The 21,084-nt window shown below is 36.6% G+C and overlaps 1 protein-coding gene across 4 annotated transcripts in view; it reads left to right on the top strand.

Annotated features, from left to right (window-relative positions):
• The window catches only part of CHD1 (chromodomain helicase DNA binding protein 1), a 73,123-nt gene that overhangs the window by 3,039 nt on the left and 49,000 nt on the right, over positions 1–21,084 (top strand). The window lies entirely within an intron of this gene.

A 21,084-nucleotide genomic window follows, 5' to 3' on the forward strand; every position in this document is an offset into this window, starting at 1 on the left:
TTGAAAATACAGATTTTAACTATTTTTTCCATTGAGATATACAAAGGAAAATTTAGGTGTAGAAAGATTGGGATACTTAAATCTCTTTGAAGGTTTATATTATTTGGTTTAATAATTGAAACTAGAACAAGTAAAAGAAGACATTTAAATTGATTTGACTATTATCTGAGCTTTCCAAATAAAAGGAATAAGAATTTCTTTACTTATTTTTTTCTGGCATTTTGTCTTCTATATGTGTGCTGTCCAGTGTAATAGTCAGTACCCATATGTAGCTATTTAAAAATTACAAAATATTTCAAAATTCAGTATTCAGTCACATTAAACACATTTCAAGTGCTGAATAGTCACACATGGCTAGTGGCTACTGAGATGGAGAGACCAGAATAGAAGACATTCCTATCACTGCAAAGCTTGTTTTGAACATTTCTATCCTGTATATTTGTTAAAGTGTTGCTGCAGCCAGCCTCCCCCCACCCCCGCCGCATTAGTTTTTCAAATTTGAGTTTTAATTATATATGAATGAGTTAAGAATTCTTATTTGGGCCATGTCTTTGCAAAGAAGATAGGATTTATCAGAGTAAACTACCTTAAGGTATTTTAATGTGTAAGAAATCTCTTCAAATGCAAAAACCTTTAAAATTCTTCTGTAGCGCCCAAATTTTAAGTTACTATGTTTATAATACAATCCATGTAGTTACATAGACTTATCATATAGGGAGATCAAGAATATGGATATTGGGGTCAGACTGCCTGATTATTAACCCAGTTGTACTTATTAGCTTTGTGAATTACGGCAGATTTTTTTAGCCCTCTCTGAAGCTTTGGGTTTTGTACTTAATAGGCATTATAGTAGTATTTATCTTATTTGAAGTTGACGATTAAGTGAGATGCTGTATTTAAAGGTCTTAAAATATTTCCTGATATAAAGAGCACTCCAAATTAGCATCACATTTTTTATAACATAGAATAGTACATAACTGAAACATTAATTACCGTAATGGAGAAATGTGAAGGACAAGGAACAGGAAACCCTTGGCAGTTAAGAGGGCTTCAGAAAAATGTTGGGTAGAAAATAAAGCAGTAGTAGATGTATTTGACCTGAGCTTGGGGTTTTCTGGTTATGCTGGGTGTACTTTATCAGTTTGAAAGGCAGATTGTTTGAATAACAGGACATCATAGAAAAAATGGAGCAGTTATGGAAAGCAGAATTATTTAGTAGGACAAGTATTGGTCTTAGGAGTTAACACACCCTGAGTTGACACTGTCTCTGTGCTAACTTAAGTTCTCTGAATGATTTCTGAACTGTAAAATAAGGAGAGTCGAATGGAATAATGTTGAAGTATCATTCTGCTACTTAATATACAAAGTATTTAACAATGTAGTGTAACTGGAAGGACCAGAGTTGAGGGGTTAAAGTAGAAAACCTTTAAATTTCAGCTTTGATTCAAATCTCTACAGGTGAATTGATTGTAGTAAGTGCATAGGAGAGTCACATTGTCCACATTCTCTTATTCATTAGTGAACAATTAAATGGTTAATAGGTAGAAGTATCTAGAGGAAACACAGGAGCCTAACTACCCGTGAAATAGGAAATAAGACTCTTGAGAGTAAATTTTCTAGTTGAGTATGTAGAGAGATCACATACTTAACACATACTGAACCCTTGCCTCTTCCAATAATTTTCTGTGTATTTTGCTGCTGTATGTAAAGTAAAGGGGGAGTAGTAAATAAAATTTGATATTGTAGAGATGACAAAAGTTAAACCCTGTAAAGTCAGATTTACTTAAAGGAATTTTTGCAGTGCATACTCATTTTAAATAATCGCAAAGTATATTCTCTAATTATTCTGAGTCAGTATTTCTACCATATAAGTTTTATGTACTTCTGAGAATTGTGGCTGTCAAGTTATCTAGTTGTTGCAACAAACTGCCGTGGTGTTTATCAGTAGAAGGGAGACCTGCCTATGTTTTCCTTTCATTTTCTTCCTTACTGCTGTTATGCTGTTATGTCACTTTGCGTTGCTTTACTGTTGTTACTAAGCCTCAGCGCCCCCACACCAAAAGTTTTCATAACAAGGCAGTACAGAGGAGGGAGATTGTGCCTAGTTAAGAGTGATGAAGTGAACTTTATAGATGCAGGGAGTTTCTTGCAAAAAACAGAAGTTACCGTAACTATGAATATTAATATAAAATGATGAAGGGAGAAATATTTTTGCTTTTAAAATCAATATATGTTATACAATTTGATTGTTATTGGCTAGAAGTTTTTACATGTATTTTTGCTTCAGAGTTCCTCTTTTCCTTTGTTGAAATTTATGAAATGAAGTAGAATTAAACAAGAAGTTGTTTGGCATTTTTAGTTGTTAAAATTAACTTTCTACTCAGAAGTGTTTGCCTCTTTTCATGTGAAAACCTTTCTGTAACCATTGACAGAAAGGAAGAAGAATACACAGGAGAATGTCTGTTTGGCTATGTTATAACTGACAGTTTTGAAACTTATTTACGAAGAAATGTGGGTCAGGATGCACCTGTACCTCAGTTTCAAGTTAGGGCAAAGTTTGTTGTATAACTGAAGTTAAGCTTTCTGAAGATAACTATTGAAAGATTTCAAAGCATCAGTTCTCAGCTATGTGGATTTGTTATTTGGAATGAAATTTTTCAAATCCTGGTTAGACACTTTTTATCTTAAGGTTATCTATAATGATGATTTGCTCCACAGATAGATTTGTGGGTAAAGACCAGAAATACATAGTTACATTTTGCTGATTTTTGGATGATTGATAAATGTTTAATACTCAGAAGAATTTCTCTGCTTGCCTACAGATTAAATTTTCAATAATGTAAAGTTGTTCATGTAAATTTGAGGATTTATTTTAATCACTTTATATAGTATGCTCATGAAAAATTATTACAGAGTAAAAGAAATTTTGGTGATGTGTTATGATGGTCTTAACTACTTAGAATTGATCCAGAGCTGATAACTATAACTACGTTATAGCTATGTAATGTTGACCTGATTCTAAAAGAATTCTTTTTTTTTTTTTAATTGTATTTATTTGTTATCTTTGGCTGCACTGGGTCTTTGGTGCTGTGTGCAGGCTTTCTCTAGTTGTGAGTGGAGAAGGCTGCTCTTCCATGCTGTGTGCAGGCTTCCCGTCATGTTGGCTTCTCTTGTTGTGGAGTATGGGCACTAGGACATGCAGGCTTCAGTGGCTGTGGTGTGTGGGCTCGGTAGCTGGTGCACAGGTTTAGTTGCCCCTCACCGTGTGGAATCTTCTGTGACCAGGGATGGAACCCGCGACCCCTGCATTTGCAGGTGGATTCTTAACCATTGGACCACCAGGGAAGTCCAAGAATTCTTTACCTTGATATAGTGTACCTTTTTATACCATTCACAGTCTTTGACTTAATAAACTTATAAATACGTTTTAAATGTGTATGTGTGTACACTTTACATTAGAGGAACTCTGTTACAATTAAATTTCCTTGGCTTATTCAAAATATTTTCATTGTTTTATGCTTCAAGAATCTTTGAATCGCAACTTTTAAGTGTTTCCTCAGTAGGAAATATGATCAGTGGAAATATTTTAAGTGAAAAATCTCAGTTTTAGAAATTCAGAATCTCTCAAAGACTTTTTAGAGGCTTTGAGAAAAAAGCCAGGTTAGTCTAAATGACCTGTTAAATTTAAAGAACACCAAGTCAAAGTTAATTTGAACACAAGGCCACATATCTCACCAACTATCTGTTAGTGTCTTATTAAAGACTACTATGGGATGCCGTTTTTGTGAGCATTGCTTTTATGTATACACATACCAGAAAGATTTGTTGCCATCAAAATAAGTTTTTATAAATGAATTTGAATAATTTTTAAAGGCAATAATATCGTGTTTCCTAAGCTTACTTTGAAGTTATCTCAGTGTTTTTTAAAAAAGGATCAGTTTATTCTTAAATTTCAAAAGTTTGTGCAAAGAAGCATTTTAAGGAAGACAGGAAAACGTGCAATCACAAAGCCAGAATGGTTTGCAATCATTGCGTTAAACCGGTTTTTGAAATTAACTATGACGTCATTAATTGGGCTTCTCTAGTGGCTCGGTGGTAAAGAATCCACCTGCCAATGCAGGAGACACTGGTTCGATCCTTGGGTCAGGAAGATCCCCTGGAGGAGGAAATGGCAACCCACTCCAGAATTCTTGCCTGGGAAATCGCATGGACAGAGGAGTCTGGCTGGGCTGCAGTCCACGGGGTCACAAAAGAATCGGACATGACTTAGCAACTAAACAACAACAACATTAATTGTAGGAAAGTATGACTCTTTTACGTCTCTCTTTTTTTTGCTAATCCCTATTTCTTGATTCAGTATATATATATATTTTTTTTCCCATCTTTTCCTACTAGTTTTTTTCCCGTCATGTGTCTGGTATGAAGGATATCTAGGGTACCATGTTGCATTAGTTGTTAATACATGCTGCTGAATCTCAGATCACCTCAGGTCATTTCGTAGGCTTTGAAAATTCAAACTGTTAGGAGCTTTGGTAATGTGTTGCTCTCTCTTCAAACCAAATTGACAGAACTTCTAAGGTTGTGCTTAATCTATATCACTTTAATGTATTTAGACTAATTTTTAATTGGCAAAGATAAGAGAATTGTGTGTGATTTGATTTTCAGTGATGTTACTTTTATTCTCATTGGTGTGACATAATGTAGGAGCAAATACTGACGTGTAGTTGCCCCTTTTTTATGCTGCTTATGTCATTGCTTATTTAAGATATTAGTGACCTGTGGGTTATAGTTGGTACCGTTCTCTGTTGAAAAATATGAGTATTTGTGGTGACGATATAAAGAATTGTCGGAGAAAACTTTTTTTACATTTTTTATGAAAAAGTTTAAAACATTACAGAAGTAAAAATGTTGTAGTTCCAGTTGTGGTTCTTGGTCTAGCAGCATTAACATCACCTGGGAGCTTGTTTTTAATGTTCAACCTTGGGTCCCATCCCAGACCTACTGAATCAGAATTTCTTTTTAATAAGATTCCCTGGTGATTTGTATTTATATTAAGTTTGTATGTATTATGTATGAAGCTGTTTGCATGGAGTCATTTACCACCTTTGTTACTTGTTATTGTTGATTTTATTACACATGCGTCTTGTTTTCTCAGAACCCCCAGATAGCTGTGTCATAAGCCATGCAAGCAAGAAGCAGGGTACATTTCGTTTCTCTAGAAGCAATAATAATGGCAGCTGATAATTATTGAGCTCTTACTCTGACTGAGCCATGGTGTATGTACATAGCACATTACATGAGTTTATCCTAACTCATCCTTCCAGAACTCCTGTGATGTATACAGTACTGTGATTCCCACTCTCCAGAAGGGGAAACCAGATTTATAGCCACTTTAAGGTCTTAAAAACAAAACAAAACCCAGCAACTATTAACTGAATTCCGGACTTTAGTTGGATTTTATTGGTTTTTCAATTAATGCCGCCTTCTTATTCCAGATTCAATCCAGGATACCATGTTGCATTTAGTTGTTAACTTTCCCCAATGTTCTCTCATCTGTGAAAGTTTCTAAGTCTTTCCTTAATTTTTTCTATCAGTCTTGAGAACTACTGGCCAGGTATCCTGTAGAATGTCCCCCAATTTGAATTTCCCTGGTTTTTTTGTTAGGTTTAAAGGTTAAAATAGGGTTATCAGTTTTTAGAGAGAGTGTCAGTGGAGATGAAATGCTGTGCTCATCACATTATATCGGGAGCATAATCTCCACTTGTTCTTACTGATTATGTTTAATTAACCTTTATCACTTGGCCAAGATAGTGTTTGCCAGGTTTCTTCACTATAAATTTACTGTTTTTCCCTTTCCATTCTATATTCTTTGGAAGTAAGTCACTATGTCTAGCCCTCTCTCAAGGGATGTGTTAATTGGTCGGGTGGGTGAGAATTAAGTTCTGCCTCCTCCTGGAAGGGAGTTTCTGCTGTGCTTAGTCGCATCTAACTCTGTGCGACCCCATAGGAGTAGCTCACCAGGCTCCTGTGTTTCTGGGATTCTCCAGGCAAGAATACTGCAGTGGGTTGCCATGCCCTTATCAGGGGATCTTCCCAACAACCCAGGGATCGAACCCAGGTCTCCCACATTGCAGGCAGATTCTTTACCGTCTAAGCCACCAAGGAGGGAGTATCTACTATCTACCTAATATTAAATGGAATTCTTCTATAAAGAAGTAATTTCTCCCTCATTAATTCCGTTATCCACTTAAATAACCATGGACATGTATATTTTATACTTTGAATTATAATCCAGTAAGTATTTTACTGCTCAAATTGTTTTAGCCTTGCCCTTTGGGAATGCTTTCAAGTTGTCTTCTGTATTCATTTTATACCCTCCCATTCTTGTGTCCTAGAATCAGCCATTTCCCCCAAAGAGCCCTGGTTCCTTTTTATTGGAGAAGAGGATGTTAGAAACCATGATTTGGGTGCTGAGTTGCTTCTCAGGTGTCACTGCTTCTAGGCCCTCTCAGTAGACAGAGCAGACAGAGCTAGGTTATATCAATCCATGTATGTTTATATATGTTAAACCATGTGTGTTTATAGTTGCTTCTATATCTGTCCATCTGTGTGCATAGTAAGATAAACATGAATTAGGACTGTTGTCTCCAACTCTGATCCTATACACAGGATTCATCCTAATCCTCCTTTCTTGTACCTTTGTAACTTCCATCTGTAGTAAAAACCTTGCTCCCACTGTCTACCATCCACCATGCATACATTCCAACCTTAGTATACGAATGAAGTACTGAATAGTATTTTTAGGCCATACCCCCAGAAGAAGCAAATTTACCAGGCAAAATACAATAGCTTGTGTATGGTTCCTATTGTATATAGTCGTACGGTTTCAAGTCAGAGCACTGTTTTCCAAACTTTTTATTCAAGTTAGCTTTGCTCTTGTTTATCCCCTTCAGTGGGCTTTCCGTGTGGCTCAGCTGGTAAAGAATTCAACTGCAATGCAGGAGACCTAGATTCGATCCCTGGGTTGGGAAGATCCCCTGGAGAAGGGAAAGGCTACCCCCTCCAGGATTCTGGCCTGGAGAATTCTGTGGACTGTATAGTCCATGGGATCGCAGAGTCTGACACAACTGAGCGACCTTCACTTTCATCCCCGTCAGTGTGGTTATGTCATAAATTTGTAATAAAGTTAGAATTTAAGTTTACATTTCAGCCTCAATTACATGGGTTTCTGTTTTAAACTTGTATATGTTACATTTATTCTGTGATGTATAGTTTTATGGGTTTTGACAAATGCACAGAATCATTTATCCTCCACCCCAGTACTGTACAGAATGATACCTTCACCCTAAAACTTGGCCTGTGTGTCTGAGGTCTGCTGAATCAGAAATTTTGATTAAACTAAATTCCCAAGGAGATGTATGAGCATATCAAATTTATACACAAAGATATGAAACTGTTTACCTGGAGTCATTTAGTTTCTCGCCGTGTTTTGAAATTATAAATTAGGTTGAAGAAAGATTATTTTGATCTATGAGTAAGAATGGAATGAAGTGAAGTGAAGTGAAAGTCACTCAGTCATGGCCAACTCTTAGTGACCCCATGGATTGTGCAGTCCATGGAATTCTCCAGGCCAGAATACTTGAATGGGCAGCCTTTCCTTTCTCCAAGGGATTTCCTCAACCCAGGGATCGAACCCAGGTATCCTGCATTGCAGGCAGATTCTTTACCAGCTGAGCCACCAGGGAAGCCCAGTAACCAAGTTTAACTACACAATCAAGATGCAGACTCATGGTGTTGTATAGATGTGCAAGTGAGGTTAAAAGAAAAAGAAATTGGGCAAATTACTGGAGTGAGGAGATGGGCTGTATGGGAAGTTTTTATGGAGTTTTGAAACTTCTGTAATCTTAACAGTGACAAGAAATGCTGTGATTTGAAAAGGTAAGAATAACAAATGGGGTATATTAAGTAAGGTGGAGAGGAAGGTTTTCACAAGGATCAGGGTCCCCCAATAAAGAAGTGCAAGTTCCCTAGAACAGAGAATGTGTTGGACATCTTAGCTTTCAGTTCTTTACCCTGAGGTTTGTTTATTGTCACACGGAATTTTTTGTATAGTTTAGTCCTGAGTGGAAGGAGGATAAAAGGAAGCCTAGCTGAATAAACTCTACATGTATTAAGAGACATCCATGAGGAGGGACTGTATTTTCCATGTGAATGAACTGGTTAGATCTACTGGTTTCAGAGAGACTCTAGGTATCTCTTGTAGCAGAATTAAGTTCTTACGTTTTAATGACTGAGAAAATAGCTGTTTATAATTACAAATACATTATCTATCATTGTGATATGAGGTGACTGCTTGGAAGCCTACTTTAAATAAATGTTTAACTGAATTTGAAAGTTTCTTCGCTGTGGATAGGTTGAGATCTCAGTGATTGAGGTTAAAGTGCAGAGACACATAGTTGTGGCCAAGCAGTACTGGCTTATGGGATCCACTGTTGACAGTGCCGGAGCTGTGGCATAAGCGCAAATGTGGTGGAGAGCTTTTTCCTTAATGAAACCATTCCCATTAGCTGTTTCACATCTCTCCTGTCACTGCTTTTAGAAATACAGTTCTCTACTCAGATGGTTATTTAGTTTGGATTATTGAGCAACTACTATGTGATGTTAAAATTTGAGATTTTTTCTAAAGCTTAAAGTTGAGAAAGAGAACATTTGAGTTGGGTATGGTAAATACAAGGAGAGTTTGCAGCTCTTCAAAAGTAGAAGACAGGCAAGTTTGATCATAAAACAAATGGTTAATCTGTATATCATCAAGCCCAGTATCAAAATGAAGTTTTGTGGATTTTGTTTATTTTTGAATTCTCATTTAAAACCCTGGTAGATTTAAATTTTATGCATGTTAAAAGTCTTTGTAATGTGACTTTTATGGTGGTAAAGATGTTTTGACAGACTTTGGCAGAGTCCCATGGACTGCAAGGAGATCCAACCAGTCCATTCTAAAGGAGATCACTCCTGGGTGTTCTTTGGAAGGAATGATGCTAAAGCTGAAACTCCAGTACTTTGGCCACCTCGTGCGAAGAGTTGACTCATTGGAAAAGAGCCTGATGCTGGGAGGGATTGAGGGCAGGAGGAGAAGGGGACGACAGAGGATGAGATGGCTGGATGGCATCACCGACTCGATGGACGTGGGTTTGGGTGAACTCCAGGAGCTGGAGGGACAGGGAGGCCTGGCGTGCTGGAGTTCATGGGGTTTCAAAGAGTCAGACAAGACTGACTGAGTGACTGAACTGAACTGAACTGAAAGAGTAATTTTTTATACCCAGGAAATACAGTGTTACAAGACAATACATTATGCTGAAGAACTTTTATGTAAAGGAGTGGGGCTGATGGAAAACAGTTAGATTAATCTAAATTCCCGCAGAGAAGATGGTTCTTGTTTCTGTGCTGTGTGTGTGCTCGGTCATTGTTTAACTCTTTGTGACCTCCATGGACTGTAGCCCACCAGGCTCCTCTGTTCCTGGGATTTCCCAGGAAAGAATACTGGAATGTGTTGCCATTTCCTTCTCTAGTAAATATCATTAAGTTTTGCCTACTGGTTATAATTATAAATAATAGGAGGGTTTTATCACATCATTAATATTATAACACATTTCATATGTGTTTTGTGAAACTGTTGTAACTTTGACATCTATGTATACATAGTCTTGATTTCTCATCTGATTTCTGGATGCTTACTAGAGAAACTTTTGAGTTCACTATCTTTATCTCAGATTTAGCATAACTAAACTTGATCATCTTTGAAATTAGTCTTGCTAAATGTTATCTTTCTTAGCATCTATTTCTGGCAGTTTTATTCTCATTTATTCAGTTAGAAACTTTAAGAATAATACTGTACTTTGAGTTTACTTTCTGATAGAATTTTTTTGGGGTTGGTAATGTAGAATGCTAAAAGAAGCTGTTGTGTTTGTCCTTTAGTCCCTAACAAAGGCGTTAACTGGTTTTCAGACCCATGGGGGTGAATGCTTCACAGATTTTCTCAAATTTTGATAATTATTTTATGGCCTGTCTTAAAGGATATGGAGGATAACATTTTAATACAATGTAATTTTATAGAACTTAAAGGTGGTCTGATCTTAGCATCTAGGTGAACCCTTCTCATTTTTAAGTGACTTATTCTAGGCTAATATATTGTAAATAGTGAGTTGAAACACACATTAGAGTATCATAATTGGATTTTTAAATGAAAGAATAATGTAAGCTGATAGTGTTTTTTTGTAGAATATTATTTCATCAAACTTTTGTTATGTTGCATGTGTGCACTGCATCAGTATATAAAATGTATTATGTAAGTCATGCCCCCAAAAGTTTGAAAGCCTTTGACTTCTAATTTAAAAAAAAAAGAATTTTTTAAGTATTCAGTATCTGCTAATTTCCATATTGTTTCTCTAGGCCTGTTGAAGTGGATAATGGTCTATAAAAATAACTACAGGCCCCAACTTAATGAATTCCAGGATGTAGTTAGAAGAGAGATACATGTATAAGCATAATTGTGATATTGTGAAGGAATTATTAGTAACATATGAGAAAAATATTGTGAACACATGGGCTGGAGCAATGACCTATCCCTGGAGATATTGGAGAGGGTTACATGAAGGATAGGATATTTTTGAGTAATCTTAAAGAGTGAGAAATTTTATCGGTTGCTTTAGAGAGGAAGTGTTTTCTAAAGGGAAAGTGTGAGAATACACCAATAGCCAGCTCTAAAGTTGCTCCCTCCCTGAAGCCTTACCCCTAGTCTCATTTGCCCTACCTCCAGTTCCTCCATCAGGAACCAATACATCCTTATATCTTGCCCGCCCCCCCCCCCCAACTTTGTCCTTATATCTCTGATTTCTCAAGTTTTATTTTTCCCATGGCATTTTGTCCTTAATAGAAACTCTTGCTCAATACTTGTTAGTTGAAGAGATGAACAAATGAATTCAAATTATCTGTGTACAGGTCTTATTTCAAAAAAGTTTTTTGCAAAAACATCATTGTAGCAAATCAGAGAACCAATTAAAGTGATATATACTAGAGTCTTCAGAGCCCAGGGTCTCAAAAATAGTTACTTTTTTTTTCAATAATTAAACTATTATCAAGTGACTAAGCTCTACCCCTTGACACTATTCAGGTGCTCTGGCTAGTGGGACAGCTTTGTTAATATGTAACATACAGCTTATCTTGCCCCAGTGATTGCCAGCAAGAAGATGGATGGGAGTGGGGCGGGTATAAGGCAAAGCAGTTAATGCTTAAGGCTAAGGTGTAGAAATTTCACATCACTTCTAGCTGTAATCTCTTGGCTGAAAGACACCTAGCTGAAAGACATACTGGGAAATCTTTAGCTGGGTGGACATGTGCCGTTTTACACTAGAGTGCCAGTTATGTAATACCAAAGGGCAAGCCAGTGGATGCTAGGTAAGTGAGGGGGGCAAGCAGACAGCATACTTATGGCACACAAAGGATTTTTATTTTAAAACAATGTGTATCATCCTAAGAATTTAGTGGCTTTCATTTTTCTGAATTTTCTTTCAATTCTTCTTAATATTAGTATTTGTTTCTTCACTTAGCCTTCTTTGAACCTCAGCTTTGTTATTTGAAAAGGAAAGGATGAGACAAGAATCCAGTGTTTGGTACATAGTACCAGTTAGTAATGACCATGTCTCCCCCCACCCCCCCCCCCTTTTTTTTTTAAAAAAAAATCAATTTGTTTGAAAATGTTAGTATTTCTACAGGGTTCATTCATACACAGTTTATGTATTTATACTTATAATTATGACAGTCCAGATAACACCTGAAACAAATTTTGAAGTAATGATTCTGATCTTGAACTCCAAAAAAAAAATCATTTTTTAAATTCTAAAATAGATATTAATATTGAGCTCCTGGAGAAGGCAATGGCAGCCCACTCCAGTACTCTCGCCTGAAAAATCCCATGGACGGAGGAGCCTGGTAGGCTGCAGTCCATGGGATCAGTAAGAGTCAGACACGACTGGGTGACTTCCCTTTCACTTTTCACTTTCATGCATTGGAGAAGGAAATGGCAACCCACTCCAGTGTTCTTGCCTGGAGAATCCCAGGGATGGGGGAGCCTGGTGGGCTGCTGTCTATGGGGTCACACAGAATCGGACACGACTAAAGTGACTTAGCAGCAGCAGCAGTATTGAGCTCCTAGTATAGGTCAGATATTATGCTTTACATTTTTTAAAGATCTTCACAGTAATCCTTAAGTATGTTTATTATTTATGTGTGGTAGAAACCTAAGGCTTATCTAATGGGTGGTGTTGTTCAGTTGCTAAGTCATGTCCGATTCTTTGCTACCCCATGAACTGTGGCATGCCATGCCTCCCTGTCCTTCGCTATCTCCCTGAGTTTGCTCAAACTCATGTCCATTGAGTCAGTGATGCCATCCAACCATCTCACCCTCTATCGCCCCCTTCTCCTCTTGCCCTCAGTTTTTCCCAGCAGAAAAATACGGGTGTACATACATAAATATGATGAGACAAAAAGGCTAGGAGGCTAGAAGAAGAAAAGTCGAATTTCATAATACTGTCAAGTTTCGAATTTCCTCACAAATGTCTGTCAAAAAATTCTTTCAAAAACTCTCTGAAAGATGTCCTTTTGAATGTTTTTGATGTTAAAGCAGTAGTTAAGGTGGGCGGCAGAAAGGCATAAAGTGAGAATTTAGTGCAGGATACTTGTTCTTTAGAATAGTAAATACAGTTTTTTAATTGTAAATACAGTTCTATTTATTGTAATTTAATACATAAATTATTACTGTAAATGTCAGGCACACAATCCTCTATTATAATAATCTGTCTAAAATCCATTACCTTCTATTGATGTATCCTGTAACTTTTCTTCCCCTCCTCCCCAGAGTCTAATTTATCTAAATTCTACCAGTTTAAAAAAAAGGGGGGAATGGGATATGTATTAGAAAGCAAATGTTTATTAGGAAAGAAAGACGTAAATAAATGGATGCGTTCTTAAACTGAAATCGTTGATCCTAAGACTTTGATACAGGTAGTCTAACTTACATAGGATGTTTAAATAGTCTTTTTTCTTCTTCATTAGTGCTACTGTTTTTGTTTGTTATGAACATTTATTTGTTTGATCTTTCCTTGCAGTACAGGGCCTCTTACTGTGATACGTGGGCTCTGGAGCATGCAGGCCCAGTGATAGCGGGGTGTGGGCTTAGTCGTTCTGCAGCATGTGGGGTCTTCGTTCCCTGACCACGGGTTGATCCCGTGCCCCCTGCATTGATGGCATTCACTGGACCAACCAGGGAAATTCCAGCTTTACTTTTGATTTTTCTATCTTTTCCAGGATTTAGCCGGGCTATTTCTTCTGTTGGAGATAGGAAAGCAGCTGTCTACTGCTACCCCTTTCTTAGAAGGTCATTATTTTATTCATTCTTCCTTTATGTTCCATTACAGACTAGTTTCCAATATCTGTGATAAAAAAGCTTATTTTTCTTTGTAACACAAAAGACTCTTTGTTTATTCACTTGAGAATACATCATTCTTAAGTATCCAGTATAGGTGTTCGTGTTTTCTTTAGTTCCCAGGATTGATTAGAGTATAAAGTTGAATATAAAGAAAAGGAGGTATTGCTATTCTGCACAGGTGGGGCTGAGCTAACATGGACTTGCACTCCAAAGCACTTCTACCCACAGACACATGAAAATGCTAAATAATACAGGGCAAAGGGGGGGAAGAGTATATGTGCTCCTGAACTTTAGAGAAAGCTTTGATGTGCCAGGCACAGAAGGGGACTCAGAGCAGTAAATTCTGAGCAAATGTCGCAACACAGGATATTTGGAAGGATACAGACTCTCCAGACAGGATGCTGGGGTTGGGATCAGAACTTAGTATTTGACTACAGAATTAAGTCTCCTTATTGCTGGGTCCTTAGAAGGGTTGTCTCCTCTAAAAATGATCTATAAAAACTGTGTGCCTTCAAGGACATTTTGTTCTTGTTGTGAGGATAAAATGGATTTCAGTACCAAAATATTTTGAAAGCTATAAAAAGGTATTAAAAATTTTGTCTTAATTGGAGCATAAATGAGAAACAGCCAAAGGGCCAACAGATAACATAAATGTATGAAGTTGTCCAGGTATAAGACATTTGTTTAGGGGAGGCAGCTGGCTGAATTTGGAGGTCAAATCCTTCATCAAAAGGAACCAGTGCTACTTAGATATAGACAGTTGTGACCATGTGGGAAGTGGACCTAGTGTTTTCAGATCATCTGATTCTTAAAGCTGCTTCTTAAAATTATTTTCCCCCAAACACTTCTAATTAGATGACTTGGAGGAAGAAAAAACCCAAAAGAGAAAAGTAAAGACAGAGAAATCAGAAGTAAGAACAAGAAAGTTTCTATGGAAGACTTATGCTATTTTTGAAGAAGTAATGAGAAGGTGGTATTAACCATTTATTAATTCACAAATATATTTTCAGAGTACATGTCAGGTAGAGTGCCAGAAGGTAGGGATACAGTTGTTAGTATAAACCGCAGTGCTCATACTAGCTTAATGTTCAGCTTGCACTCTGCCAGATACCATGCTGGGTGTCTAATGCAGTCCTGGGGGAGAGGTCTCGAACTAGGGATGAAGGTGGGACAGGGATTAACAAGTTTCCCAGGCCTATGAGGTGAGAAGGAAATGGCAACCCGCTCCAGTGTTCTTACCTGGAGAATCCCAGGGACGGGAGAGCCTGGTGGGCTGCCGTCTATGGGGTCGCACAGGGTCGGACACGACTGAAGCAACTTAGCAGCAGCAGCAGCAGCAGCATGAGGTGAGAAGGTGTGGCAGATTCAAAGACTGAAGGAAATTAGCGAGCCTAGGGTGCAGAATGAAGTGAAATGAAGTGAAGTCGCTCAGTCATGTCCGACTCTTTGCGACCCCATGGACTGTAGCCTACTAGGCTCCTCCCTTCATGGGATTCTCCAGGCAAGAGTACTGGAGTGGGTTGCCATTTCCTTCTCCAGGGGATCTTCCTGACCCAGGGACTGAACCCAGGTCTCCCGCATTCCAGGCAGATGCTTTAACCTCTGAGCCACCAGAGAGATGTTTAAGATAAATTGGAAAGGTAGGCAGAGGTCAGATTTTAATCATTTTATCCCAAGAACAAAGGTGAGCCATTAAAACCTCTTAAGGTGTGACCAAAGCCTCTGAGATGGGACCAAAGCATGCATAATTGTAAAGTGAGAGAGGGATGTTCATTTTGATGTTTGTTTGTTTGAAAAGCATTTCTCAAAGCTAATCCGTAGATACAGAATCATAACATTTTAGTTTTGTGGAACTCATGAGGAAGTACACTGTAGATGATAGTGCGCTAAAGCTCCTAAAAATTTAACTTGAAAAAACAGTTTAAAAATGGATTTAATGTCTTACTGAACAGAGTACTAATTTTTTGTGGTCACTCAAGTCATTAAAAACACTGATTTACCATAACCTTGGGAACACTGGGAAAAAATCTTGGCTTTTATACTAAAAGAATCTGTACAGATGTGAATTTTGAGCACTTTCCCTCCTGTCAGACAGCTGGAAATGCTGGAGGCAAACAAGGGCCAAGGAGAGGGAGCATCTCCTAGCTGAGTCAGCCTGCTGAGTAGCCTTCTGGGAAGTACAGCCCAGCATTTCTGCTTATATCTCATTTGTTGAAACTTTTAGCTAATAGCCATACTTTGCTGCAAGGAGCTTGTGCTATACTCTTTTTATACTGGGTGGACCTTAATCTTGAGATTTCTGTTACTAAGGAAAAGAAGACATGCTGAGTTAGGCGATTAGCAGTTTCTGAGGCAGCTGTTGGAGGCAGTTGGTTTTTAATCTCCCCTTCTTGGTATTTTTACCTTTTCATATCTCTTAAGGAAAAGCTTTAGGTAGTTTTTATATTTCTATCTGTACAGCTTAGCCATTTTATTGACTGAATTTTTGATACTTTTATTTTCCATGCTACTGAATGTTTACTTACTTGCCTATTTCATATGCATTTGACTTCTGCAGCTTTAAAACTTCCTCACCTTTGTAGCTTTTATTATTTGAATATGAGATTTCACAATATTGAATATTAGTGACCAAAACTTGTGGTGTTGGAGAAATTTTTTTTTGTTTATTAACATTTTAATTTTGAATTAATTTCAAATTATGGAAATGATGAAAGAATAGGTACAAGAACTTCCTGTGTGTACTCTCTGCATGCACTGATTGTTAGCTTTTCCACAGTTCCCTTTTATCCTCACCCTTCATACATGTTTATATATATGTAATACATATTTTTCCTGAAGAGTTTTAGAGTAGGTTGCAAACATCATATCCATTTATGCATTAATACTTCAGTGTGTGTGTGTGTGTGTGTGTATAAAAGCCCAGGAATTCCCTTATATAAACCCCATATAGTAGTTAAATCCAGGAAAATTTATGGTAATATACTCTAATGTTTAACCTGTATTCCAGTTTTGTCATCCCAGTCATCTTTCAGTACAGGGTTCTGTCTAAAATTGGATTTGGTTGTTATGTCTCTTTAATCTCCTTTAATCTGAAGCAGTTCTTTGTCTTTCTTGACATAAGCTTTTTGAAGGCTACATATAGGCACATATAGGCTAGTTATTTTATAGAATATATTTCACAACTTAGATTTTACTTGTTTACTTATGATTTGATCTAAGTTATACATTCCCTACACTTGGGTCCCCTACCCTGGGCCTCCCCTACACTTGCATTCCCTGGCTGGAGGACTGTGTGAGTGACAATACGTCTTTCACAAGGTATCATATCTGGAGGCTCACGATGTATGTCTGTCCCTATTGATAATACTAGTTTTGATCACCAGGACAGGGTAGTATCTTTTTTTTCCCCCCACTGTAGTTTCTAATTTATCCATTAATATAGCTAATAAGCAATTTGTAAGAAGATACTTTGAGACTGTAAATATCTCATCAAAGCCTCCTCCTTGCCTCCCCCCACATTTAGCATCTTTGGTGGTTTTTCCCCAAATCAGTGTTTTCTATGATGATTGCAACATGGTAACTTTCCAGCACTACCACCCTGTCCACATTACCAGCTGGCATTCAGAACTCTATTAGCCCTCCCCTGCCATCTGTCTTTCTCCCTGTCTACCTGTCGTCAGCACGGACTTGAGGATTCCTGTTTTATTTACTAGGTAATTAATTATCTTTTACTATTTGTTTTGATGCCCAAATCAGATTTAGCCAGTGGAAGCCCTTCAGATTGGCTCCTATATCGTGTTTTTTCGTTCTGTTTGTATTTAGTATTTTGCTTTTTGGCACAGCAAGCTTATTTAGTTTCATCTGGTACCTTGCCTGTCCCAGCCTTAGAATCTGCCATTTCCTAAAGGACACCTAGTTTACTAAAGTGTGGATTTGTATTTTGGAATCAAGATCTGGGTGCTAGCTGATTATAAATTTAAAACTTCAAAGGTGGTATATTTACATTGGTTGATAAGTAGTGAATAAGGTACACTGTCATAAATGCAAAATGATACACAGGGTTTTTTTTATATCATTGTGGTATCAAAGATTGGTTCATCTTTGAGGGACAGGTTGAAACTATGTTGTTTCTACAAAATGGAGAATATGCAGTTGCATAAAGGAGAAGGGAGTATATCTACTGTACACGGTTGTGCAGTGATCTCCAGGATACAATGTATATACAATGTGGCATCAATTGTTTAAGATTATAAATAAGTTAATAATCATTTATGAAAGGGGAATATAAAAATACTCTTATTTATAATTTGCTTTTATCGATAAAGGAAAAATAAATGAAACTTAAAAAATAATTACTGTAGTGGGAGGAAGGTCATGATGTAGAGAAGACAAAAGATAAAAGCTGGATTTTGGATTTTAACTTTTTTGTACCTTTCAAATTGAATGTAAGTAAATAAATAAAGCAACGTTAAATCAAAGTGAATAAAAGCAGTTCCTAAAAATGAAGTAAAAGCAAATGACCCTAATTAAACAAAATTAGTAACCATACAGAAATAAACAATTTTAGTTGGCTTCAAAGCAATAGTTTGATAGTAAGGGTGAGTATTCCTGAAGGCCAAGAAGAATTATGAAGAAATGTTAACTTTTAGTTATCATATAATAATGATATTACTGTTTTGCAACTGTTACGTGTATTCTAAGATAAAGCAAATAAATAATTTTACTAGTGTCATTTGGAACGAAGAAACTGAACCCAAGTGATGGTATAAATAGAAAAATCAAAGAAATAAAAAACCTACAAATTTAAATTGAAAATATTGGTATTAATCCTTAATACATTGTCTCTAAAAATACACATATCCTAACTCATCTTATTAAAAAAAAACTTAAAAGTTATAACCAACCCACTCAGGTTGCAATTTAATTTCTAACATAAACAGAAGCAAGGCTTTTTGATGAAATGCCTGAGTTACAATTTGAGGCAAGAAATACACAAGATGAGCCTGGTTCATCTTGTCAGACCAGAAAGTGAGGAAGCTGTCAAAGACAACTTGAGGTCTTGTGAAAAGGATTCAGGAAGTAATAAAGGGTTTCCTGTTTGCTAAAGAGGGGACAGTTTGGGTATTAATGATGATAATGGATTGTTAAAATTCATCAAATAATTTCAATCCATGAGTTCATAGTGAGATTTAGAACATTACTGGTCTTCTTACCTTGAAAGGATGCTAGCAATTTAGCTCATTTTGAAAGCTGGAAAAGAAGGAAAATAAATGAAAATGCCTTTCCTGTATGAACTGTACCTCAAAGTAAACAAATATAATGAGGGAAAATTTCTCATTATATTAATAAGTATTCCACCTATTAGTGGAGAAATGATATAATGGGTAAGTAAAGAATGACAATATCACCATTTTACTGCCTTTAAATAAATAGTGGATGAGCTTGTGTGGGGCTTCTGAGGAACTATGTGATGGAGGGATAAGGCTGAAAATAACATAAGCACACACATCAAACAACCTCACACAAAAAGAGACAACCAAACATTGTTTTTTTCTACTAGAGGTCCACAGCAACTTTTCAAACATGTTCTTGCCAAGAAAAACTGAATTAAGTCTGAGCCTCTAGGTCTGACAATTTATAAGAAACACAAGGGACAGAAAAATATGTCACATAATACCACAGAAGTGCAGTTAGTAAAATCTGGAAAGCAGGAAGCGTCTATAGGAAAAACTGCCTAATTTATTCCACAAAATAAATTGCAGGGGAAAAAAATAATAATTTCATATTTAACATTACGAAAATGTGGTTTTTTTAAAAATATGGTACTAGTTTTGTGGATGTTTAAAAATAGTGGAGTTTTTGTTGTTTTTACATATAAGTACTAAACTATTTATGGATGAAATTTCAATATGTTTGAGATTATGTGTTTGTAGAAAGCTGGATTATTTGAAACAAAATTGTTATGAGTTGATAATTGTGAAGCTGGTTGATAGATAAATGGTAATTCGATTGCTCTTGTTTATATTTGAAATTGAGCATAAAAACAATCTTGAAAAGAAACTTTAATTTGAATTGCTGTTTTCTCTTTTAAATGAATTTTTTTTACTTAAATTTACCCTAAGAAAACTCTTTTATCTAAGTACTCATATGATGAGTTTTCTTTTGTAAATTGAAAACGATAAGGGAAAGACTTAAGTATTTTTAATAATCTTCTGCCTTATACTGTTGGGCTATTGAGATTTAATATAATTCATAAGGATAACTCGTAAGTGGTATACAGATACTGTATTAAAAAATCAGTGGTATTGGTTACTACCTAAATAAAATGTTAATTAGACCTGAGAAATATTTGTATAGTCCAACTCTATTTGTGAATTTTATATAAGATATTATATCCGTAAGCATCTTTGATTTGTTTGCTTATGTATATATCCATCCCCTCACCAAACATATGTTGAGCCCTTCATTTAGTGTTCAGCATACAAAGAACAAGTAAAAATTCCAGCACTCTAGGAACATACGGTAGAATACCAAAAAATAAAACAGAAACTACAGTGAATATTACATTATGTGCTTATAGCTAAGATAGTAATAGGTACAGGATATTGTGGGAATACTGAGGTAAGTATTCCTACTTTCATGTTGTGTGTGTGTGTGTGCGCGTGCTGGTTGCTCAGTCATGTCCGACTTCGTGACCCCATGGACTGTAGCCCACCAGGCTCCTCTGTCCATGGGATTCTTCAGGACAAGAATACTGGAGGGGGTTGCCATTTCCTTCTCCAAGGCATCTTCCTGATCCAGGGATCGAACCCTGGTCTCCAGCATTGCAGGCAGACACTTTACCGTCTGACCTACTAGGGAAGCCTTCTAGGGAAGCTTTAATGTTGGGTTGATTTGATTTTGGAGTCAGGAGAGATTTGTCAGAGAAGTATCCATGAAGTGAGGCTCAAGTAGAAATTATATAGTGAAAAAAATTTTAAAAAGGAAGTAATTGTGCAAAAGCAGAAAGTGGAAAGAGAAACTCACTTTCTGAGAATTACAAGTAGTATGCCATCACTAAAACTAAGGGTTTAGATGGGAAACTGGCTGGAGATAGGTTGGCAGAGACAGATTCCTGCACCTCATAGATGTTTTACTTTTGTTACAGAGCCACTGAAGACTTACCCAGTTAGGGCAGGTTTGATTATTATTTTGGAAAGAGCATATGCAACAGTGGGTTGAAATAGAACTACTTCATTACGGAGAGGCTTTTTACCTGTTTTTCCTCAGAATTTTATGTCCCACTGTTCTCCAATCCCCCAAACCTATATATATATATATATATATATATATATATATTTATCTCTCAAGTGTTAGAATTTCCTTTTAAAATAAATTGTGTAAAACATTTGCATGGTTCAGAAATTGACAACTCATTTCAATCCTTGTTCCTTCTGCTTTCTTCTTTCCCTTCTCTTTGTAGGTAACCATTTTTAACTTAATTGTTTTATACACCGTTATTGCTTTTGAAAAAAGCATAAGCAAATATGTGTAAACATTTCTCCCTTCATACACAAAGGAACCATACTATAAACGCAGTTTTGTAGCTTGCTTTCTTTTTAACA

This window comes from Bubalus bubalis, chromosome 9, assembly GCF_019923935.1.
Source record: "Bubalus bubalis isolate 160015118507 breed Murrah chromosome 9, NDDB_SH_1, whole genome shotgun sequence".
In the NCBI taxonomy this organism is placed as follows: Eukaryota; Metazoa; Chordata; class Mammalia; order Artiodactyla; family Bovidae; genus Bubalus; species Bubalus bubalis.